Genomic DNA, 23,384 nt, shown 5'->3' with positions numbered 1-23,384 from the left:
CCGGATTTGCCAGGAACCCTTCTTACTCCTCCTACTTGCATGTGACACTGGGCTTAGGATCTGCATAGGAAACACACACACAAGCACACACCTACCTTTGTTGCCTGCAGATGCCTCCTTGGCTGTCCCCAAACGGTATCAAACCAACACCCACGGGAAGCTGTAAGCATAGAGGACATGCCTGCACCCCATTGGACTTACCTGTGTGGGTTAAATCCGGGTTATTTGACAACCTATGGCGGTGATGGTTCTGCTCAGGCAGAGCAGTGCTGATGCTCCTCATAAAGCTGTCGCTGCTGTGAAGGTTCTAGGTGACATCACAAATCCCTTTGGTTACATACACAACAAAGCTGGGTTGTTGTTGTTTACACTCTGCAAGGCCTGTGGAAGTGAGTGACATCATAGCACTGTAGTTCTGAGGGTTCAAGATGGATGCAACAATCTCCTGTTGCTTCTATGAAGGCCGTAATAGACGACATCACCAAACAGCTCCATAGTCACATACACAGCAAAGGAGAGATGTTGTTTACACCTAGTGATGTCAGTGGTATTGAGTGACATCACAGCACAGTGCTAAGGCTCCTGGGCCTGGACACAGCAGCGGCTGCAATATCTCAACGGAGAATACGTTTATATCTATGTGTGTGTGTGCGCATATATATATATATATATATATATATATATATATATTTCTCCGCCGAAATCACTTTTAAACCCATTTCCACCTTTTTTTCCCTTCTCTTCCTCTTACTTTTTTTTCACGTTTTTTTACGTTTTTCTCCTTTTCGCCTCTTTTCTGGGCGTATTATTCTTCTTTTTCTTCTTTTTTTTCGTCTAATGCATACCCCATCAGTGCAGCAATGCTTATTCAATACTGCCAGCAGATGGAGACACTGGGGGATAATTTTCTAAGGATTTATACTGATTTTTCCTGTCTGAATTTGTCGCACAGAAAGTTGCAGGCCAAATATGTGTGACATTTCTGCGACTTTAGCTTCTAGAGCATTTTTACAACATTATACATAGGTGCTGAATACATAAAAAGCGACTGTTCAGCGACAGACAAGTCGCATCGGCTGAAAGTAGGCCAGAATGTCAGTCCATGTTGGAGCAGGTTTAGATACAGTCTAAAGCATAGATCTCAAAGTCTGTGCACAGAATTTAGCAAGGGCCTCGCACCTTCTGATGCATCAGGTAGGTGCACAATAGCATAGCCTAACCCTCTGTACTTTGGTCTATATTGATGCGGGACATAGACAGCCAGCTGATGACCAATCCATTAGTGCAATGGATGGCTGGAAGCATTTGTCTTTGCCTTTGCAATACCACAGAAGCAATGCATGGTCAATGTACAGCAATGACACACCTGTGTGAACAGCCAGGAGACCCCCCCCCCCCCATGTTATGTTACATAGTTACATAGTTAGTACGGTCGAAAAAAGACATATGTCCATCACGTTCAACCAGGGAATTAAGGGGTAGGGGTGTGGCGCGATATTGGGGAAGGGATGAGATTTTATATTTCTTCATAAGCATTAATCTTATTTTGTCAATTAGGAACATTCAGCACCCACCCGCTATCAAGGCAGCTGCCTATCATGTCATGCCCTACCTGCACAGGTGTGCTGGCTACTCAAATGATCCAATTAAGGAGGCCATTTAGTCAGCAGCAGCAGAAGTCCTGTGCCTGGACGCTCCAACAGGGGCCAGACACAAGCAGAAGCAGAAGCAGCAGAAGCAGCAGCAGCACCACCTTTTGTTTTTTGGCTGCAGCAGCAGCAGCAGCAAGGCCCACAGGGCTGGCTAGCTGGCTAGCCAGCAAGCAGGTAGCAATGAAAGTAGGAATCTTTCTTTTTAACCCTGTAAGGGGGTGGTGCACTGTACCCGAAGATACTGCCATATCGGGTCAATGCATAGGGCGACGGAAGCAAGCTTCGAAATCGGCCCCCGTTCTCAAAAATCCATTTAATATATGGTCCCCAGATAGGGGACGTATCAGATATTAAACTGATAAGAACAGATACTACACTTGATCTTAGCCAAAAGGCCGAGAAGCGATAACCGTGAAAGGGGCGGGCCCAACAAGGTCCCCTTCATGGGCACTATCACTGCTTGCTGTCAGGGAGGCTGCCAGACAATTTTCCATGCACACTCTGGGCTGGGGGGCAGTCAACCACCAGTACACACAGCAGAACCTAAACCCATACCATTATTGCTAAGCAGCAAGACAGGGGCCCATTGCACTCCCACGGGGCCTTTTTAAATGCAATCCATAACCCGGATTTGCCAGGAACCCTTCTTACTCCTCCTACTTGCATGTGACACTGGGCTTAGGATCTGCATAGGAAACACACACACAAGCACACACCTACCTTTGTTGCCTGCAGATGCCTCCTTGGCTGTCCCCAAACGGTATCAAACCAACACCCACGGGAAGCTGTAAGCATAGAGGACATGCCTGCACCCCATTGGACTTACCTGTGTGGGTTAAATCCGGGTTATTTGACAACCTATGGCGGTGATGGTTCTGCTCAGGCAGAGCAGTGCTGATGCTCCTCATAAAGCTGTCGCTGCTGTGAAGGTTCTAGGTGACATCACAAATCCCTTTGGTTACATACACAACAAAGCTGGGTTGTTGTTGTTTACACTCTGCAAGGCCTGTGGAAGTGAGTGACATCATAGCACTGTAGTTCTGAGGGTTCAAGATGGATGCAACAATCTCCTGTTGCTTCTATGAAGGCCGTAATAGACGACATCACCAAACAGCTCCATAGTCACATACACAGCAAAGGAGAGATGTTGTTTACACCTAGTGATGTCAGTGGTATTGAGTGACATCACAGCACAGTGCTAAGGCTCCTGGGCCTGGACACAGCAGCGGCTGCAATATCTCAACGGAGAATACGTTTATATCTATGTGTGTGTGTGCGCATATATATATATATATATATATATATATATATATATATATTTCTCCGCCGAAATCACTTTTAAACCCATTTCCACCTTTTTTTCCCTTCTCTTCCTCTTACTTTTTTTTCACGTTTTTTTACGTTTTTCTCCTTTTCGCCTCTTTTCTGGGCGTATTATTCTTCTTTTTCTTCTTTTTTTTCGTCTAATGCATACCCCATCAGTGCAGCAATGCTTATTCAATACCGCCAGCAGATGGAGACACTGGGGGATAATTTTCTAAGGATTTATACTGATTTTTCCTGTCTGAATTTGTCGCACAGAAAGTTGCAGGCCAAATATGTGTGACATTTCTGCGACTTTAGCTTCTAGAGCATTTTTACAACATTATACATAGGTGCTGAATACATAAAAAGCGACTGTTCAGCGACAGACAAGTCGCATCGGCTGAAAGTAGGCCAGAATGTCAGTCCATGTTGGAGCAGGTTTAGATACAGTCTAAAGCATAGATCTCAAAGTCTGTGCACAGAATTTAGCAAGGGCCTCGCACCTTCTGATGCATCAGGTAGGTGCACAATAGCATAGCCTAACCCTCTGTACTTTGGTCTATATTGATGCGGGACATAGACAGCCAGCTGATGACCAATCCATTAGTGCAATGGATGGCTGGAAGCATTTGTCTTTGCCTTTGCAATACCACAGAAGCAATGCATGGTCAATGTACAGCAATGACACACCTGTGTGAACAGCCAGGAGACCCCCCCCCCCCATGTTATGTTACATAGTTACATAGTTAGTACGGTCGAAAAAAGACATATGTCCATCACGTTCAACCAGGGAATTAAGGGGTAGGGGTGTGGCGCGATATTGGGGAAGGGATGAGATTTTATATTTCTTCATAAGCATTAATCTTATTTTGTCAATTAGGAACATTCAGCACCCACCCGCTATCAAGGCAGCTGCCTATCATGTCATGCCCTACCTGCACAGGTGTGCTGGCTACTCAAATGATCCAATTAAGGAGGCCATTTAGTCAGCAGCAGCAGAAGTCCTGTGCCTGGACGCTCCAACAGGGGCCAGACACAAGCAGAAGCAGAAGCAGCAGAAGCAGCAGCAGCACCACCTTTTGTTTTTTGGCTGCAGCAGCAGCAAGGCCCACAGGGCTGGCTAGCTGGCTAGCCAGCAAGCAGGTAGCAATGAAAGTAGGAATCTTTCTTTTTAACCCTGTAAGGGGGTGGTGCACTGTACCCGAAGATACTGCCATATCGGGTCAATGCATAGGGCGACGGAAGCAAGCTTCGAAATCGGCCCCCGTTCTCAAAAATCCATTTAATATATGGTCCCCAGATAGGGGACGTATCAGATATTAAACTGATAAGAACAGATACTACACTTGATCTTAGCCAAAAGGCCGAGAAGCGATAACCGTGAAAGGGGCGGGCCCAACAAGGTCCCCTTCATGGGCACTATCACTGCTTGCTGTCAGGGAGGCTGCCAGACAATTTTCCATGCACACTCTGGGCTGGGGGGCAGTCAACCACCAGTACACACAGCAGAACCTAAACCCATACCATTATTGCTAAGCAGCAAGACAGGGGCCCATTGCACTCCCACGGGGCCTTTTTAAATGCAATCCATAACCCGGATTTGCCAGGAACCCTTCTTACTCCTCCTACTTGCATGTGACACTGGGCTTAGGATCTGCATAGGAAACACACACACAAGCACACACCTACCTTTGTTGCCTGCAGATGCCTCCTTGGCTGTCCCCAAACGGTATCAAACCAACACCCACGGGAAGCTGTAAGCATAGAGGACATGCCTGCACCCCATTGGACTTACCTGTGTGGGTTAAATCCGGGTTATTTGACAACCTATGGCGGTGATGGTTCTGCTCAGGCAGAGCAGTGCTGATGCTCCTCATAAAGCTGTCGCTGCTGTGAAGGTTCTAGGTGACATCACAAATCCCTTTGGTTACATACACAACAAAGCTGGGTTGTTGTTGTTTACACTCTGCAAGGCCTGTGGAAGTGAGTGACATCATAGCACTGTAGTTCTGAGGGTTCTAGATGGATGCAACAATCTCCTGTTGCTTCTATGAAGGCCATAATAGACGACATCACCAAATAGCTCCATAGTCACATACACAGCAAAGGAGAGATGTTGTTTACACCTAGTGATGTCAGTGGTATTGAGTGACATCACAGCACAGTGCTAAGGCTCCTGGGCCTGGACACAGCAGCGGCTGCAATATCTCAACGGAGAATACGTTTATATCTATGTGTGTGTGTGCGCATATATATATATATATATATATATATATATATATATATATATATTTCTCCGCCGAAATCACTTTTAAACCCATTTCCACCTTTTTTTCCCTTCTCTTCCTCTTACTTTTTTTTCACGTTTTTTTACGTTTTTCTCCTTTTCGCCTCTTTTCTGGGCGTATTATTCTTCTTTTTCTTCTTTTTTTTCGTCTAATGCATACCCCATCAGTGCAGCAATGCTTATTCAATACCGCCAGCAGATGGAGACACTGGGGGATAATTTTCTAAGGATTTATACTGATTTTTCCTGTCTGAATTTGTCGCACAGAAAGTTGCAGGCCAAATATGTGTGACATTTCTGCGACTTTAGCTTCTAGAGCATTTTTACAACATTATACATAGGTGCTGAATACATAAAAAGCGACTGTTCAGCGACAGACAAGTCGCATCGGCTGAAAGTAGGCCAGAATGTCAGTCCATGTTGGAGCAGGTTTAGATACAGTCTAAAGCATAGATCTCAAAGTCTGTGCACAGAATTTAGCAAGGGCCTCGCACCTTCTGATGCATCAGGTAGGTGCACAATAGCATAGCCTAACCCTCTGTACTTTGGTCTATATTGATGCGGGACATAGACAGCCAGCTGATGACCAATCCATTAGTGCAATGGATGGCTGGAAGCATTTGTCTTTGCCTTTGCAATACCACAGAAGCAATGCATGGTCAATGTACAGCAATGACACACCTGTGTGAACAGCCAGGAGACCCCCCCCCCCCCCATGTTATGTTACATAGTTACATAGTTAGTACGGTCGAAAAAAGACATATGTCCATCACGTTCAACCAGGGAATTAAGGGGTAGGGGTGTGGCGCGATATTGGGGAAGGGATGAGATTTTATATTTCTTCATAAGCATTAATCTTATTTTGTCAATTAGGAACATTCAGCACCCACCCGCTATCAAGGCAGCTGCCTATCATGTCATGCCCTACCTGCACAGGTGTGCTGGCTACTCAAATGATCCAATTAAGGAGGCCATTTAGTCAGCAGCAGCAGAAGTCCTGTGCCTGGACGCTCCAACAGGGGCCAGACACAAGCAGAAGCAGAAGCAGCAGAAGCAGCAGCAGCACCACCTTTTGTTTTTTGGCTGCAGCAGCAGCAGCAGCAAGGCCCACAGGGCTGGCTAGCTGGCTAGCCAGCAAGCAGGTAGCAATGAAAGTAGGAATCTTTTTTTTAACCCTGTAAGGGGGTGGTGCACTGTACCCGAAGATACTGCCATATCGGGTCAATGCATAGGGCGACGGAAGCAAGCTTCGAAATCGGCCCCCGTTCTCAAAAATCCATTTAATATATGGTCCCCAGATAGGGGACGTATCAGATATTAAACTGATAAGAACAGATTTTTTTTTTTTTTTTTTTTTTTTTATTGAAAAGGAAATATACAATACATAACCAAGTAAATTATTCAAAAAATTACATATTCATCTGAAAACACATGAATAACACATATTTGACATATACAATATATACAGGAAGCATGTCTTTACATGTACATATAACAAAAAGCTTTCCCTTCATGACTTTCCCTCAGAAAAAATAAATTGCAGCGGATTCTGTCCCTCCAACTGTCCCTTCATATCAGGATATAATCTGTAAGAAAAGAAAAAGAAAGACAAATAAGAATACAATCATAACCAGTACTTCCATTTTTTGTGTTTCCAGATCCCCTCTGCATCATCAGAACCATAGTTTTTCCTATCACATAATACGTAAAGGTAAATTTTACCACGGATCATGCCCAGACACTCCTTCACACTTACTTCAGTTTGATTGAAAATCCTAATATTCCTTACATCCCACAGAACCTCTTTTACACAATTTACTATGAACCATAACACTCTTGCCTTCTCTCTCTCCACTGCACACAAACCAAACATCATCATATTAAAGGATAAGATTTCAATTCCAGTAAGATTTTTAATTAGACCAGACATTCTTCTCCACACAGACTTCGCATAACCACACTCCCAAAACACATGTACATAATTCTCACATCCACCGCAACCATCCCTGGGACACACTTCACTGTCTACCAATCTCCTTCTCCTCTGAAATTCCCTTGTTGGCAGACACCCATGAGCTAACATCCAAGACAAGTCCTTTTGTTTATTTGTCAGTTCCTTGTGACTGACATTTTTCCACACTACCTTACAATCCTTCTCAGACAGACCTCCCACACATTCCACTGTTTCTCTCTGCTCCAACACTTTCATCACCTTCTTACTATCATTCCATTCAGTCACACATTCCAGATTATTTTTCCTGACACACCGCCCTATTCTCTGATAGAACCAAGGAACCTCAAAACTTACAGGTACCCTTAAGTCCCTTTCCATTAGCTTATATTTCAACAACACATTACCAGCCAAATACCTTACCATGCACCCAAACACACATTCCTTCTTACTTACAGCGAGACAAAAACTGACATACTTCACAGCCAGGAACACTTCCACATTCATCATTCCTTTCCCACCATGCATTCTGCTTTTCACCACCTTCCCACGACTCAATTTCTCCATCCTTGAATTCCATAAGAAAACAAAGATCTGCCTGATAATTCTTGCCAGACACCTATCCGGTGGAGGAAACACATAATTAACATAAAGCAAAATAGGAATTATAACAGCTTTAATAACCAGAATTCTTCCCTCAATCGATAAAGTCCTTAAAGACCAGAAGTTTATTTTATTCCCCACCCTCCCCAAAACCCTCTCCCAACTTTCTTTCCCATACAAATCATTATCAAACACCACCCCAAGCACTTCCACACCCCCCTCTCTCACAGGCCACTCGCACAACCCACTCTCTCCCCACCCCTCAAAAAATTTACAACCACTCTTCCCAACATTAAGCTTAAACCCACTCATTAAACAGAAACACTCAATCAATAACTTAGCACGCCTTACCCCTGCCATTGACTTACATACAACAGTAACATCATCCATGTAACCAATCACTCGCATATCCTTCCCATGACTACCAGGTATTTCTATACCCCGCATCACCTTATCTCTCCTAATCATCCCCAACAAAGGCTCAATCATACAAATAAAAAGAATTGGCGACAGGGGACACCCCTGCCGCACTCCAGATTTTATACTCACCTCCCTACTCAGAAAACCATTGACCTGAATCTTACTATAAATGTCCCTATACAAACATTCAATCCACTTCACCATTCTGTCCGGCACATTCATCCTCCTCAAAACCCTAAACAATAAATCATGCACCACCCTATCATACGCTTTTTCAAAATCCACCGTAACAACAGCCACACCTTGCTTCCTAGTTTTACAGTCCCACAATACATCCCTCAGACCTAACAGACATTCAGAAATCCTACGATCAGGCACTGCACACATTTGCTCCTCACCTACCATACAATCAATCACATCCTTTAACCTATTCGCAATAACTTTAGCAATAATTTTGTAATCACAATTCAAGAGCGCTATAGGCCTCCAATTTTTAAGATCCCTCTTATCCCCTTTTTTAAACAATAACACAGTCACACTCTCACTCATACTTTTAGATAACTTCCCTCTCCTAAGTACTTCCTTACACACCTCCCATACATAATCCCCTAACATATCCCAAAACACAAGATAAAATTCCACAGGCAAACCATCACTCCCTGCCACCTTTCCTTTCTTCATCCCATTCACAGCATCCTCCACCTCACTCTTCCTCACATCCTCTTCCATAAAGAACCCATCAATTTCATCCAAACGCTTATCCACATATCCCAAACATTCCTCCTCTAGAGTCACGTCCCGCTCCTTCTCCGTGAATAAATCAGAATAAAACTTCCACACTTCCTCTAACACCTCATCCTTACCAAAGACCTCTACCCCATCATTCTTAAAAACACTCATCATCTCAGTTTTTTTACTGAATGCCTTTTTAAAGAAAAATTTGCTACATTTCTCATCCTTCTCTTTCACTTCAACCCTAGCCTGTGCAATAATCTTCCTTCCATTCCTCTCCAGACACTCATTCACACTTCCACGAGCTTCCTCAATCTCCTTCTCAACACTCATCCCCAAACGCCTCAATTCATACAAATACTCTAACCTTCTTTGCCATCTCTCATACTCTTCTCTATCTTTCCTCCCTTTCTCACACCCTTTTTTAATAAAAAACCTTTTAGTCTCTAACTTCACCCACTCCCACCACTCAACCACACTATAAAATGCATCCTTCCTCAACACCCATCCATCAAAACGCTCCCTATATTCTTGTAATACACATTCATTATCCAATAAAGACACATTCAACTTCCAAACACCCTTTCCATACTCACTTAGACCACCACCTTTTACCACACACTCAATCCAGGCATGATCCGTGAACGGTAACCTCCTCCGTCTGAAATTAGAAACAGACATTAGTTTTGAGACAAAAATGAAATCAATACGCGAACTTGTATTGTTAGAAAAATATGTATAACCGATAGTACCATCATTATGGGCAACAAAGGAATCCTTTAACCCAAATAAATTTACAATCTCTTTAAGCTGCTTACTAGTACTGTCTAAACCAGACCCACCACCCACCGTAGTACTACTCCTATCCCCCTCTGTTATTATACAATTGAAATCCCCTATAAGGAACACATCATCCCTCCCACTCAAAAAGAAATATAATTTCTCAAACACCTCCCCTCTTTCCTTCCTCCCAGTTGGAGCATAAACATTAATTACTTTATATGTGAAACCCCTGAAAATAAAATGCACTAATAATACCCTACCCGGAACAATATGGACAACTTTTTTAACAACAAACTCATTACTTTTGAACAAAATCCCCACCCCCGAATTACGTTCCATTGAACCAGACCATACCGATTGCCCATAAGGCCAGGAGATATTTGGCTCCCCATCCAAGCAGCACTCCTGGAGACCTAGAACATCAAAAGAATATCTAGAAAGTAAATCAAAAATGGCGGATCTCCTTTCTAAAGATCTAATACTGCGGACATTTAGAGAACCAATTGTTAAACTCATTCAAACATTTGAAGGAAAAAAAGGAAATACAAAATCAAGCATTATCAAAAGGAGGCCTAGCCTTTCCCCGACCTCTACCCTTATTTTTTGCCTCCCCTTCCTTAAACTTAAGAGTCTTTGTCAATTTTTTGACTGAACATTCCTCCAAATAACCTGTGCCCAGGGAGGATAAAGAGGAGTCAGAATCAATCTGACATGACGACCCTCCACCTGCCTCCTCCCTTCCCGGGCTAGGAAAGACCTCAATCCTTTGACTCTGAGGAGTCGGACAGTCATCCTCCGATTCTTCCACCGGCATCTTTCTCTTCAAGGATTCTTTGTCCACAGTCATCTCCTCTGGGGGATCAGAGGCCTCCGAAACAGATGCCCCCGAAACAGACTCCGCCTTCTCCCCCTCTGCCACCAAAGCATCCGGAACAGACCTAGAAATGGAAGGAAAAACAGGGGCAGACTCTGCTTCACTGGTCAGCACGCTAACCTCTGCATCGCCTGCCCTGGCAGCATTGGAGTCCTCAGGAACTGTCCCACCTCGAAGAGCCATTGCATATGATCGGGGTGCCCCGGACTGGTAAGTGGGGCAACTCCTAGCCAGGTGGTCCGAAGAACCACAGAAATGACACTTGCGTTTCTCGGGACAGTCTGCAGTGCGGTGATCAGGCTTGTGGCAGTTCCTGCAAACCTGCCCGGTTGTACAGTTCTCTCTGGTATGACCAAAGCAAAAACAGTCCCGGCAAAAACTTGGCATCCCCGGGTAGTGCAGAAACCCCCTGTTGTTCCCTATCGCAAAGTTCTGCGGGGGGTGACAAAAACCTTCAGCACCACCCTCGGGGGCAGGCCTAAACTCCACCCAAAAACGTCTCATGCCTGTGAAAGTCCCCAGGATGTTATTTTTCCTCTCCGCACCAGAAACAGACACACAATACCTTCTTAGAAAGGTCTGGATCTCCTCATCCCGCACAAAAGGGTTGTACATATGCACTACCACTGGAACTTTCTTAGGCCGAGCCTCGCAGGAAATGAATCGGATCCCTTGTAGGTCAGGGTGAGAAGCATTCTCCTTACTCCGGTAGAGACAGGTACGGAGATCATCCAGGTTGTAGAAGGTCACGTCAAAGAATCCTTGGCTGGGAAAGACCTGGACACAGAAGATGGAAGCATGCGGCATCCTCAGCACTCCCTCCACGACCTTCTGCTGGACATGCAAAATCCCGTAGGCACTCCTCTTTTCCTCCTCGATAAACAGCCGTACTGTATTAGGAGCGTTCGGCGCATTAGCCATCCTCTCCGGCAGACCCGTCCTCCGATGATCACCTTCCCGTTATCCTGGGACTAAGCCCTCTCCCCAATAGCAGCAGGTGGGTGAAGCCCAGGCAATAAACCTGGACGATCCCACAAGGCCGAGGAGAGGGGTACCCGAATACCTTAGGGCAAGACACTTGATCTTAGCCAAAAGGCCGAGAAGCGATAACCGTGAAAGGGGCGGGCCCAACAAGGTCCCCTTCATGGGCACTATCACTGCTTGCTGTCAGGGAGGCTGCCAGACAATTTTCCATGCACACTCTGGGCTGGGGGGCAGTCAACCACCAGTACACACAGCAGAACCTAAACCCATACCATTATTGCTAAGCAGCAAGACAGGGGCCCATTGCACTCCCACGGGGCCTTTTTAAATGCAATCCATAACCCGGATTTGCCAGGAACCCTTCTTACTCCTCCTACTTGCATGTGACACTGGGCTTAGGATCTGCATAGGAAACACACACACAAGCACACACCTACCTTTGTTGCCTGCAGATGCCTCCTTGGCTGTCCCCAAACGGTATCAAACCAACACCCACGGGAAGCTGTAAGCATAGAGGACATGCCTGCACCCCATTGGACTTACCTGTGTGGGTTAAATCCGGGTTATTTGACAACCTATGGCGGTGATGGTTCTGCTCAGGCAGAGCAGTGCTGATGCTCCTCATAAAGCTGTCGCTGCTGTGAAGGTTCTAGGTGACATCACAAATCCCTTTGGTTACATACACAACAAAGCTGGGTTGTTGTTGTTTACACTCTGCAAGGCCTGTGGAAGTGAGTGACATCATAGCACTGTAGTTCTGAGGGTTCAAGATGGATGCAACAATCTCCTGTTGCTTCTATGAAGGCCATAATAGACGACATCACCAAACAGCTCCATAGTCACATACACAGCAAAGGAGAGATGTTGTTTACACCTAGTGATGTCAGTGGTATTGAGTGACATCACAGCACAGTGCTAAGGCTCCTGGGCCTGGACACAGCAGCGGCTGCAATATCTCAACGGAGAATACGTTTATATCTATGTGTGTGTGTGCGCATATATATATATATATATATATATATATATATATATATATATATATATTTCTCTGCCGAAATCACTTTTAAACCCATTTCCACCTTTTTTTCCCTTCTCTTCCTCTTACTTTTTTTTCACGTTTTTTTACGTTTTTCTCCTTTTCGCCTCTTTTCTGGGCGTATTATTCTTCTTTTTCTTCTTTTTTTTCGTCTAATGCATACCCCATCAGTGCAGCAATGCTTATTCAATACCGCCAGCAGATGGAGACACTGGGGGATAATTTTCTAAGGATTTATACTGATTTTTCCTGTCTGAATTTGTCGCACAGAAAGTTGCAGGCCAAATATGTGTGACATTTCTGCGACTTTAGCTTCTAGAGCATTTTTACAACATTATACATAGGTGCTGAATACATAAAAAGCGACTGTTCAGCGACAGACAAGTCGCATCGGCTGAAAGTAGGCCAGAATGTCAGTCCATGTTGGAGCAGGTTTAGATACAGTCTAAAGCATAGATCTCAAAGTCTGTGCACAGAATTTAGCAAGGGCCTCGCACCTTCTGATGCATCAGGTAGGTGCACTATAGCATAGCCTAACCCTCTGTACTTTGGTCTATATTGATGCGGGACATAGACAGCCAGCTGATGACCAATCCATTAGTGCAATGGATGGCTGGAAGCATTTGTCTTTGCCTTTGCAATACCACAGAAGCAATGCATGGTCAATGTACAGCAATGACACACCTGTGTGAACAGCCAGGAGACCCCCCCATGTTATGTTACATAGTTACATAGTTAGTACGGTCGAAAAAAGACATATGTCCATCAAGTTCAACCAGGGAATTAAGGGGTAGGGGTGTGGCGCGATATTGGGGAAGGGATGAGATTTTATATTTCTTCATAAGCATTAATCTTATTTTGTCAATTAGGAACATTCAGCACCCACCCGCTATCAAGGCAGCTGCCTATCATGTCATGCCCTACCTGCACAGGTGTGCTGGCTACTCAAATGATCCAATTTAGGAGGCCATTTAGTCAGCATCAGCAGAAGTCCTGTGCCTGGACGCTCCAACAGCGGCCAGACACAAGCAGAAGCAGCAGAAGCAGCAGCAGCAGCACCACCTTTTGTTTTTTGGCTGCAGCAGCAGCAGCAGCAGCAGCAAGACCCACAGGGCTGGCTAGCTGGCTAGCCAGCAAGCAGGTAGCAATGAAAGTAGGAATCTTTCTTTTTAACCCTGTAAGGGGGTGGTGCACTGTACCCGAAGATACTGCCATATCGGGTCAATGCATAGGGCGACGGAAGCAAGCTTCGAAATCGGCCCCCGTTCTCAAAAATCCATTTAATATATGGTCCCCAGATAGGGGACGTATCAGATATTAAACTGATAAGAACAGATTTTTTTTTTTTTTTTTTTTTTTTTTTTTTTTTCCTCAGTTACAGACTATTGTTCAAGCGATCATCAGGTCACCTACCAAAACTCATCACTTCTAAACAAAGTCTGAAAAAACATCATGCGGAAAAATATCTCAATAAGAAAACTATAAGAGAAGCACAAATTCAAAACCTTGATCAGGATACTTACAACTTTCTCCATTCCTTGTATCTCCAAATCTTTTCAGCCTCTTCCTCTCCCATTCTCTTCTTGTCAAATAGAAAAATAATAAACAACCTTCCAAAAAAAAGTCTCTTCAACTCCCTTGGAGAAATAGACACATTTTTAAAAACAAGCAGGTTTCTAGAATCCCATAAAACTTCTTTAAAAACAGAAAATACAATCCAGCTTTCACGTGTGTCCTCTCTCCTGCTAAAATCCTGACCAATAAAAATCTTCTCAAAATTAAAATCAACATATCCCGTGATTGCAGAAAAAAACCTCTGTAGAAGCATAAAAAATTCTCTTGCATAAAAACAGTTCCAAAATAAGTGCACTGTATCCTCCCTGCCTCCACAACCCTCTCTTGGACATTTCTCACTCACTCTTATTCCTCGTCCATTCAGGAAAGCTCTGGTTGGGAGGCAGCCATGAAAAGTCATCCAGTTTACATCTCTCTGTCTATTCGATAATCCTCTAACATTAAAAAGATTCCAGATCTTCACAGACTGAGCAGTAGTGCAGAATGGTACTTCATATAATCTCTCATTTTTTCTTATTTCATTTTCAATTTTCTTTTTCTCAGGTTTTCCCAGGGAACTCAAACCAAATTGATCACTGAAAGACCTGAGAACCACATAGAAGGTAGGTATAACTTGCGCTATTGGTCTCCTCAGATCCTTCTCACACCAGCCCCATTTGGAAAACAACCATCCTGCCAAATACCTGCTCATGTCTGCCACCCAATTATTACACTGAGACACTTTATAAATTAAAAGAAAGTAATGAGTCTTTAAAAACAGATTAATATCCGGGAAATTATATCCGCCTTTCTTCACGCTCTTCATCACTTCCTCCCTCTTCATCTTTTCCATCTTTGAACCCCAGAAAAAAATAAACAACTTCCTTGTCATCCTTCTGGTCCATAATTTGCCGGGTGGGAAAACCATTGCAGTATATAATAGTAGTGGCAAAATTACTGCCTTTAAAATCAGAACTTTACCTTTAAGGGACAAGTTTCTCAATTTCCAAAAAGATAATTTCTTCTCTATCTTCTCCTCCAACTTCTCATAACTTTTCCCTCCTTTTAGATTTTTTTCAAAAACAACCCCTAACACTTCAATATCTTCCTTCTCATCCACGCCATCCACCACCACTTTTCCTTGCTTTCCAAAATTACTCAATTGGCACTTCCCCCAATTGACTTTCATACCAGCAATACAACAAAAAATCTTTACATGCAAATTCACTCTGTTAAGATCAGCTTGGGAAGTGCAAGTAAAAACCACATCATCCATGTAACTTAAAACCTTCAAATTCCTTCCATTACTTCCCGGGATAAAAACACCACTCACACATTTGTCCTTCTGTACATTTTTGAGCAAGGCCTCAATGACACAAATGAATAAAATTGGGGAGAGTGGGCATCCCTGTCGTACTCCTGATAAAATATTAAAACCCGGCCCCACATGTCCATTGACTAAAATCTGACTTGTTGCCCCATAATAAAAACTTTTAATCACAAACAGTAGCTTCTCAGGAATACCCATATGCTTTAAAACCATAAACATAAAATCATGAGCAACTCTGTCATAAGCTTTTTCAAAATCAATGGATTCCACAAAAAGTGCATTCTTATTAAAATTACTATAATAAATAGAGTCTCTTAAAACTAATAAATTATCAGTTATTCTCCTATTTGGCACTGCACAAACTTGGTATTCTCCAACAAGGTGCTCAACTATGTCACTCATCCTGTTCGCCACAATCTTTGCAATGATCTTATAATCTGTATTCAATAATGTGATCGGCCTCCAGTTTTTCAAATCTCTTTCATCACCTTTCTTATGTATCAAGGTAATAACTCCTTTCTTCATAGACTCCGCTAAAATACCTGAGTTAAAAACATATTGCACCACCCGTGTAAAATCTTGCTTTAAAATATGCCAAAAAACTGAATAAAACTCAAAGGGGAGGCCATCACAGCCCGGTGTCTTCCCTTTCGCTGTCTTGTCCAGAGCCTGCTTGATCTCCCCTTCACAAACTTCCTCAATTAAAAATGCACTTTTTCCTTCAGGGACATTATTCTCTAAAATATTACAATAATCATTCATCTCCGTCTCACTGGCTCTGCTCTTATTACTAAAAAGTGTTTCATAAAATCTGCCAATCTCCTTCACCATCTCATCACCAACAACTTCCCCTGTAGGAGTTAAAACAGACTTAAAAACACCCCTAGCATTAAAACATTTTTTAAAGAAATATCTTGTACATTGTTCATTTTCCTCCAAATGTTGAACTTTGGATTTAAAAACAATATTTCTACCTCTTTCCAACAACCTGTTCTTCATCTCAATTTTCACCTTCTCAATTTCCTCCTCCACCTCCACACCAACATGTTTAAACTTAAAGAGAGTTTCTAAACGTGAGATAAGCCTTTCATAACCCCTCCTCTTTTCTTGTGCCCTCCTTATGCAAATGAACTTAAAATACTTAGCAAACTCACTTTTTGCCCAATCCCACCAAGCTAAAACATTACTAAAAACAGATTGTTTAGAAGTACAAGATAAAAAAAAATCTTTAAAACCGGCCATTACTTCTTCATCTTCTAATAGACTTACATTTAATTTCCAGAGCCCTCTACCAAAATGAAAGGACTCTGCAATACTTATTTCTGCCGACACCATCTTATGATCTGAGAAAGTTGACATCATTTGATTGCACCGGACCACCTTAATCCCCTCAGAGACAAGAATGTAATCAATCCGGGATTTACAGCGGCCACTATCTGATATATAGGTGTATCTTTCATCAGTGCTAACCATCAGTCCCACATCAGAATAATGTAAGTCTTGAATAATTTGGTTTAAAACATTTGAAGTAATATCAGTTCTAACCTTAGCAGAGCTCTCACGATCATTGACGGATCTAATGCAGTTAAAATCACCAACAATAATAGTACCATCACGACCAGGAATAAAAAGTTTAAGAGACTCTAAAAATAACACACGTGCCTGTTTTTCTGCTGGCGCATATACATTAAAAACTCTCATTCTCTGGCCTAAAAACTCAAAATTTAAAACCATACAACGACCTGGTACTAAAACTTGGCAATTTAAAACTTTAATGTCCCTGTTACACAATAAAATCCCCACACCTTCATTTTTATTCTCTGTGCATGTAGACCAAAAAGACTGCCCTCTCTTCCATTCATCTACATAAGGTGCAGACTTAATTGCACACTCCTGTAAACAAAATATATCTCCCTTCACATTCTCCAAAAAATCAAAAACTGCTGCTCTTCTGATGGTTGTTCTTATACTCCGAACATTAAGAGTAGCCACAACCAATGCCATTAAAAAGGAAAGAAGGCAATCCATTTTCTTAACATCCATTTTAACTAGAAGTTAGTATTCTGACCTTCAACCTTCCTTAGCAGCATCCCATAGCAATCAGGCGACCCCACTTGAGAGTCCCTGTCCATCATTTTCTCACCTCCATACACAGGATCCGTCTGATCCCCTGACCAACTCCCTTTCTTACACCTTTTACTTTTACCTTGAAAGCCTCCATTTGCATCTTCATCTTCATCTTCCCCCTCCTCCTCCTCCTTCTCCTCCTCTTCAGATGTTACATTCTCCTCCCCACTAATCACCCTCTGCCCAGGTGTTAGGGATCTCTCACTCTCATTCTCCTGAAACTCCATCCCCTCCTCCTCCCCCACCACTGGGTTTGGGCATTCAAAATCCTCAATTGTTTCTTCACATGGGGGAACCTCCCTACACACAGTCTCCACACTCTCCACCACTTTCTCTTTTTTCCCTTTACGTGCTTTCTTCTTACTGACCTCAGTAAACTCTTCACCAACACCAGTCTCCTCACAATGCACACCAGTGGAGTCACCCTCCTCCCCTTTTCCAGATTTTTCCTGAGTATTCATGTGCTGCACTGTCACACCTGCTGCACTCCCTTTTACAGAGTTCTCGTCAATCACCTGAGTCACCTCAGCATTCACACCAAAAACACGTGGAAATGGCCTTTCTCCTCTTTCCTCTCTTCTATTTCCTGCTGCGTCAGCATAGCTCATTTTCTTTCTATACCATAAGCTGCATCCTCTAGCCAAATGCTCCTCACTACCACAGATATCACACGTTTTCTTCTCAGTACATTCACCCGAGTTGTGACCTGATTTCCCACAATTCCTGCAGCATACTCCTTGCTCAGGGCAAGACTCCTGTACATGTCCATAAGCGTGACAACGTCTACAGTACTGCAACTGTCCTTCATAAAAACAAAAACCTCTTTCTCCTCCAATAGAAAATACCTGTGGTATACTCTTCCTTCCCTCTTCCATTCCTTCGTCCTTTTTAAATTTTACAACAAATTTCCTTTTACAATTAAAGTACCCATGTCTGTTCTTGAGTCTTCCAAGAAATTTAACTTCATCACAATATCGGTACAAAAAATTGGTCACCATCTCATCCGAAACCTTCGGGTTGTACATATGGACTATAACAACCTTAGACATATTCATGAATAATGGCTCCACTTTCACCTTACTCATTATAGCTGGCTCATTCCTCCTCTTCATCACTTCTAAGTCCATGTAGACCCTCTGGCAAACCTCAGAATCATAAAAGGTTATATCGTAAATCCCTTGCCTAGGGAAGTCTTGCATAGCGATTACATGCCATACCTGAAGGTACTGGAGCTTGCGAAGAATCTCCAGCACAACTTGATCCAATCCAATCGTCCCCCGGTGTTCGCCAGGAACGTAAATCCGCACCGTATCCTCGAGTCCTCGAGTCCTCTCTCCGCTCATTTTTGCAGGTTAAGATACCCACTATCGCAACCCAGTAACAATCCAGGGCCCCCCGCAAAAGAGGGCCCCGATCACCACCCCTTCCGACTCCTACCCTGCCCGGTAAACCGCACAGGATCTTAGCCAAAAGGCCGAGAAGCGATAACCGTGAAAGGGGCGGGCCCAACAAGGTCCCCTTCATGGGCACTATCACTGCTTGCTGTCAGGGAGGCTGCCAGACAATTTTCCATGCACACTCTGGGCTGGGGGGCAGTCAACCACCAGTACACACAGCAGAACCTAAACCCATACCATTATTGCTAAGCAGCAAGACAGGGGCCCATTGCACTCCCACGGGGCCTTTTTAAATGCAATCCATAACCCGGATTTGCCAGGAACCCTTCTTACTCCTCCTACTTGCATGTGACACTGGGCTTAGGATCTGCATAGGAAACACACACACAAGCACACACCTACCTTTGTTGCCTGCAGATGCCTCCTTGGCTGTCCCCAAACGGTATCAAACCAACACCCACGGGAAGCTGTAAGCATAGAGGACATGCCTGCACCCCATTGGACTTACCTGTGTGGGTTAAATCCGGGTTATTTGACAACCTATGGCGGTGATGGTTCTGCTCAGGCAGAGCAGTGCTGATGCTCCTCATAAAGCTGTCGCTGCTGTGAAGGTTCTAGGTGACATCACAATCCCTATGGTTACATACACAACAAAGCTGGGTTGTTGTTGTTTACACTCTGCAAGGCCTGTGGAAGTGAGTGACATCATAGCACTGTAGTTCTGAGGGTTCTAGATGGATGCAACAATCTCCTGTTGCTTCTATGAAGGCCATAATAGACGACATCACCAAACAGCTCCATAGTCACATACACAGCAAAGGAGAGATGTTGTTTACACCTAGTGATGTCAGTGGTATTGAGTGACATCACAGCACAGTGCTAAGGCTCCTGGGCCTGGACACAGCAGCGGCTGCAATATCTCAACGGAGAATACGTTTATATATATGTGTGTGTGTGCGCGTATATATATATATATATATATATATATATATATATATATATATATATATTTCTCCGCCGAAATCACTTTTAAACCCATTTCCACCTTTTTTTCCCTTCTCTTCCTCTTACTTTTTTTTCACGTTTTTTTTACGTTTTTCTCCTTTTCGCCTCTTTTCTGGGCGTATTATTCTTCTTTTTCTTCTTTTTTTTCGTCTAATGCATACCCCATCAGTGCAGCAATGCTTATTCAATACCGCCAGCAGATGGAGACACTGGGGGATAATTTTCTAAGGATTTATACTGATTTTTCCTGTCTGAATTTGTCGCACAGAAAGTTGCAGGCCAAATATGTGTGACATTTCTGCGACTTTAGCTTCTAGAGCATTTTTACAACATTATACATAGGTGCTGAATACATAAAAAGCGACTGTTCAGCGACAGACAAGTCGCATCGGCTGAAAGTAGGCCAGAATGTCAGTCCATGTTGGAGCAGGTTTAGATACAGTCTAAAGCATAGATCTCAAAGTCTGTGCACAGAATTTAGCAAGGGCCTCGCACCTTCTGATGCATCAGGTAGGTGCACTATAGCATAGCCTAACCCTCTGTACTTTGGTCTATATTGATGCGGGACATAGACAGCCAGCTGATGACCAATCCATTAGTGCAATGGATGGCTGGAAGCATTTGTCTTTGCCTTTGCAATACCACAGAAGCAATGCATGGTCAATGTACAGCAATGACACACCTGTGTGAACAGCCAGGAGACCCCCCCATGTTATGTTACATAGTTACATAGTTAGTACGGTCGAAAAAAGACATATGTCCATCAAGTTCAACCAGGGAATTAAGGGGTAGGGGTGTGGCGCGATATTGGGGAAGGGATGAGATTTTATATTTCTTCATAAGCATTAATCTTATTTTGTCAATTAGGAACATTCAGCACCCACCCGCTATCAAGGCAGCTGCCTATCATGTCATGCCCTACCTGCACAGGTGTGCTGGCTACTCAAATGATCCAATTAAGGAGGCCATTTAGTCAGCAGCAGCAGAAGTCCTGTGCCTGGACGCTCCAACAGCGGCCAGACACAAGCAGAAGCAGCAGAAGCAGCAGCAGCACCACCTTTTGTTTTTTGGCTGCAGCAGCAGCAGCAGCAAGGCCCACAGGGCTGGCTAGCTGGCTAGCCAGCAAGCAGGTAGCAATGAAAGTAGGAATCTTTCTTTTTAACCCTGTAAGGGGGTGGTGCACTGTACCCGAAGATACTGCCATATCGGGTCAATGCATAGGGCGACGGAAGCAAGCTTCGAAATCGGCCCCCATTCTCAAAAATCCATTTAATATATGGTCCCCAGATAGGGGACGTATCAGATATTAAACTGATAAGAACAGATACTACACTTGATCTTAGCCAAAAGGCCGAGAAGCGATAACCGTGAAAGGGGTGGGCCCAACAAGGTCCCCTTCATGGGCACTATCACTGCTTGCTGTCAGGGAGGCTGCCAGACAATTTTCCATGCACACTCTGGGCTGGGGGGCAGTCAACCACCAGTACACACAGCAGAACCTAAACCCATACCATTATTGCTAAGCAGCAAGACAGGGGCCCATTGCACTCCCACGGGGCCTTTTTAAATGCAATCCATAACCCGGATTTGCCAGGAACCCTTCTTACTCCTCCTACTTGCATGTGACACTGGGCTTAGGATCTGCATAGGAAACACACACACAAGCACACACCTACCTTTGTTGCCTGCAGATGCCTCCTTGGCTGTCCCCAAACGGTATCAAACCAACACCCACGGGAAGCTGTAAGCATAGAGGACATGCCTGCACCCCATTGGACTTACCTGTGTGGGTTAAATCCGGGTTATTTGACAACCTATGGCGGTGATGGTTCTGCTCAGGCAGAGCAGTGCTGATGCTCCTCATAAAGCTGTCGCTGCTGTGAAGGTTCTAGGTGACATCACAATCCCTATGGTTACATACACAACAAAGCTGGGTTGTTGTTGTTTACACTCTGCAAGGCCTGTGGAAGTGAGTGACATCATAGCACTGTAGTTCTGAGGGTTCTAGATGGATGCAACAATCTCCTGTTGCTTCTATGAAGGCCATAATAGACGACATCACCAAACAGCTCCATAGTCACATACACAGCAAAGGAGAGATGTTGTTTACACCTAGTGATGTCAGTGGTATTGAGTGACATCACAGCACAGTGCTAAGGCTCCTGGGCCTGGACACAGCAGCGGCTGCAATATCTCAACGGAGAATACGTTTATATATATGTGTGTGTGTGCGCGTATATATATATATATATATATATATATATATATATATATATTTCTCCGCCGAAATCACTTTTAAACCCATTTCCACCTTTTTTTCCCTTCTCTTCCTCTTACTTTTTTTTCACGTTTTTTTACGTTTTTCTCCTTTTCGCCTCTTTTCTGGGCGTATTATTCTTCTTTTTCTTCTTTTTTTTCGTCTAATGCATACCCCATCAGTGCAGCAATGCTTATTCAATACCGCCAGCAGATGGAGACACTGGGGGATAATTTTCTAAGGATTTATACTGATTTTTCCTGTCTGAATTTGTCGCACAGAAAGTTGCAGGCCAAATATGTGTGACATTTCTGCGACTTTAGCTTCTAGAGCATTTTTACAACATTATACATAGGTGCTGAATACATAAAAAGCGACTGTTCAGCGACAGACAAGTCGCATCGGCTGAAAGTAGGCCAGAATGTCAGTCCATGTTGGAGCAGGTTTAGATACAGTCTAAAGCATAGATCTCAAAGTCTGTGCACAGAATTTAGCAAGGGCCTCGCACCTTCTGATGCATCAGGTAGGTGCACTATAGCATAGCCTAACCCTCTGTACTTTGGTCTATATTGATGCGGGACATAGACAGCCAGCTGATGACCAATCCATTAGTGCAATGGATGGCTGGAAGCATTTGTCTTTGCCTTTGCAATACCACAGAAGCAATGCATGGTCAATGTACAGCAATGACACACCTGTGTGAACAGCCAGGAGACCCCCCCATGTTATGTTACATAGTTACATAGTTAGTACGGTCGAAAAAAGACATATGTCCATCAAGTTCAACCAGGGAATTAAGGGGTAGGGGTGTGGCGCGATATTGGGGAAGGGATGAGATTTTATATTTCTTCATAAGCATTAATCTTATTTTGTCAATTAGGAACATTCAGCACCCACCCGCTATCAAGGCAGCTGCCTATCATGTCATGCCCTACCTGCACAGGTGTGCTGGCTACTCAAATGATCCAATTAAGGAGGCCATTTAGTCAGCAGCAGCAGAAGTCCTGTGCCTGGACGCTCCAACAGCGGCCAGACACAAGCAGAAGCAGCAGAAGCAGCAGCAGCAGCACCACCTTTTGTTTTTTGG

The 23,384-nt window shown here is 43.8% G+C and overlaps 4 non-coding genes and 1 pseudogene across 4 annotated transcripts; all 5 read right to left on the bottom strand.

Moving 5' to 3' along the window:
* Positions 1–1,868: 1,868 nt before the first annotated feature.
* Positions 1,869–2,059, bottom strand: LOC130331915 (U2 spliceosomal RNA). The gene has a single exon (XR_008874700.1). It is a non-coding gene; the product is annotated as a U2 spliceosomal RNA (small nuclear RNA).
* A 2,083-nt stretch (positions 2,060–4,142) lies between these two features.
* Positions 4,143–4,333, bottom strand: LOC130332036 (U2 spliceosomal RNA). Its single transcript, XR_008874799.1, has one exon. It is a non-coding gene; the product is annotated as a U2 spliceosomal RNA (small nuclear RNA).
* A 2,094-nt stretch (positions 4,334–6,427) lies between these two features.
* On the bottom strand, positions 6,428–6,618 carry LOC130331960 (U2 spliceosomal RNA). Its single transcript, XR_008874741.1, has one exon. It is a non-coding gene; the product is annotated as a U2 spliceosomal RNA (small nuclear RNA).
* A 7,192-nt stretch (positions 6,619–13,810) lies between these two features.
* LOC130331968 (U2 spliceosomal RNA) lies at positions 13,811–14,025 on the bottom strand (annotated as a pseudogene).
* A 7,187-nt stretch (positions 14,026–21,212) lies between these two features.
* LOC130331993 (U2 spliceosomal RNA) lies at positions 21,213–21,403 on the bottom strand. Its single transcript, XR_008874761.1, has one exon. It is a non-coding gene; the product is annotated as a U2 spliceosomal RNA (small nuclear RNA).
* Positions 21,404–23,384: the final 1,981 nt, after the last annotated feature.

Source organism: Hyla sarda, unplaced genomic scaffold, assembly GCF_029499605.1.
Source record: "Hyla sarda isolate aHylSar1 unplaced genomic scaffold, aHylSar1.hap1 scaffold_360, whole genome shotgun sequence".
Classification (NCBI taxonomy): Eukaryota; Metazoa; Chordata; class Amphibia; order Anura; family Hylidae; genus Hyla; species Hyla sarda.
The sequence above is the reverse complement of the archived record's forward strand: the minus strand, read 5'-3'. Positions and strand labels throughout refer to the sequence as shown.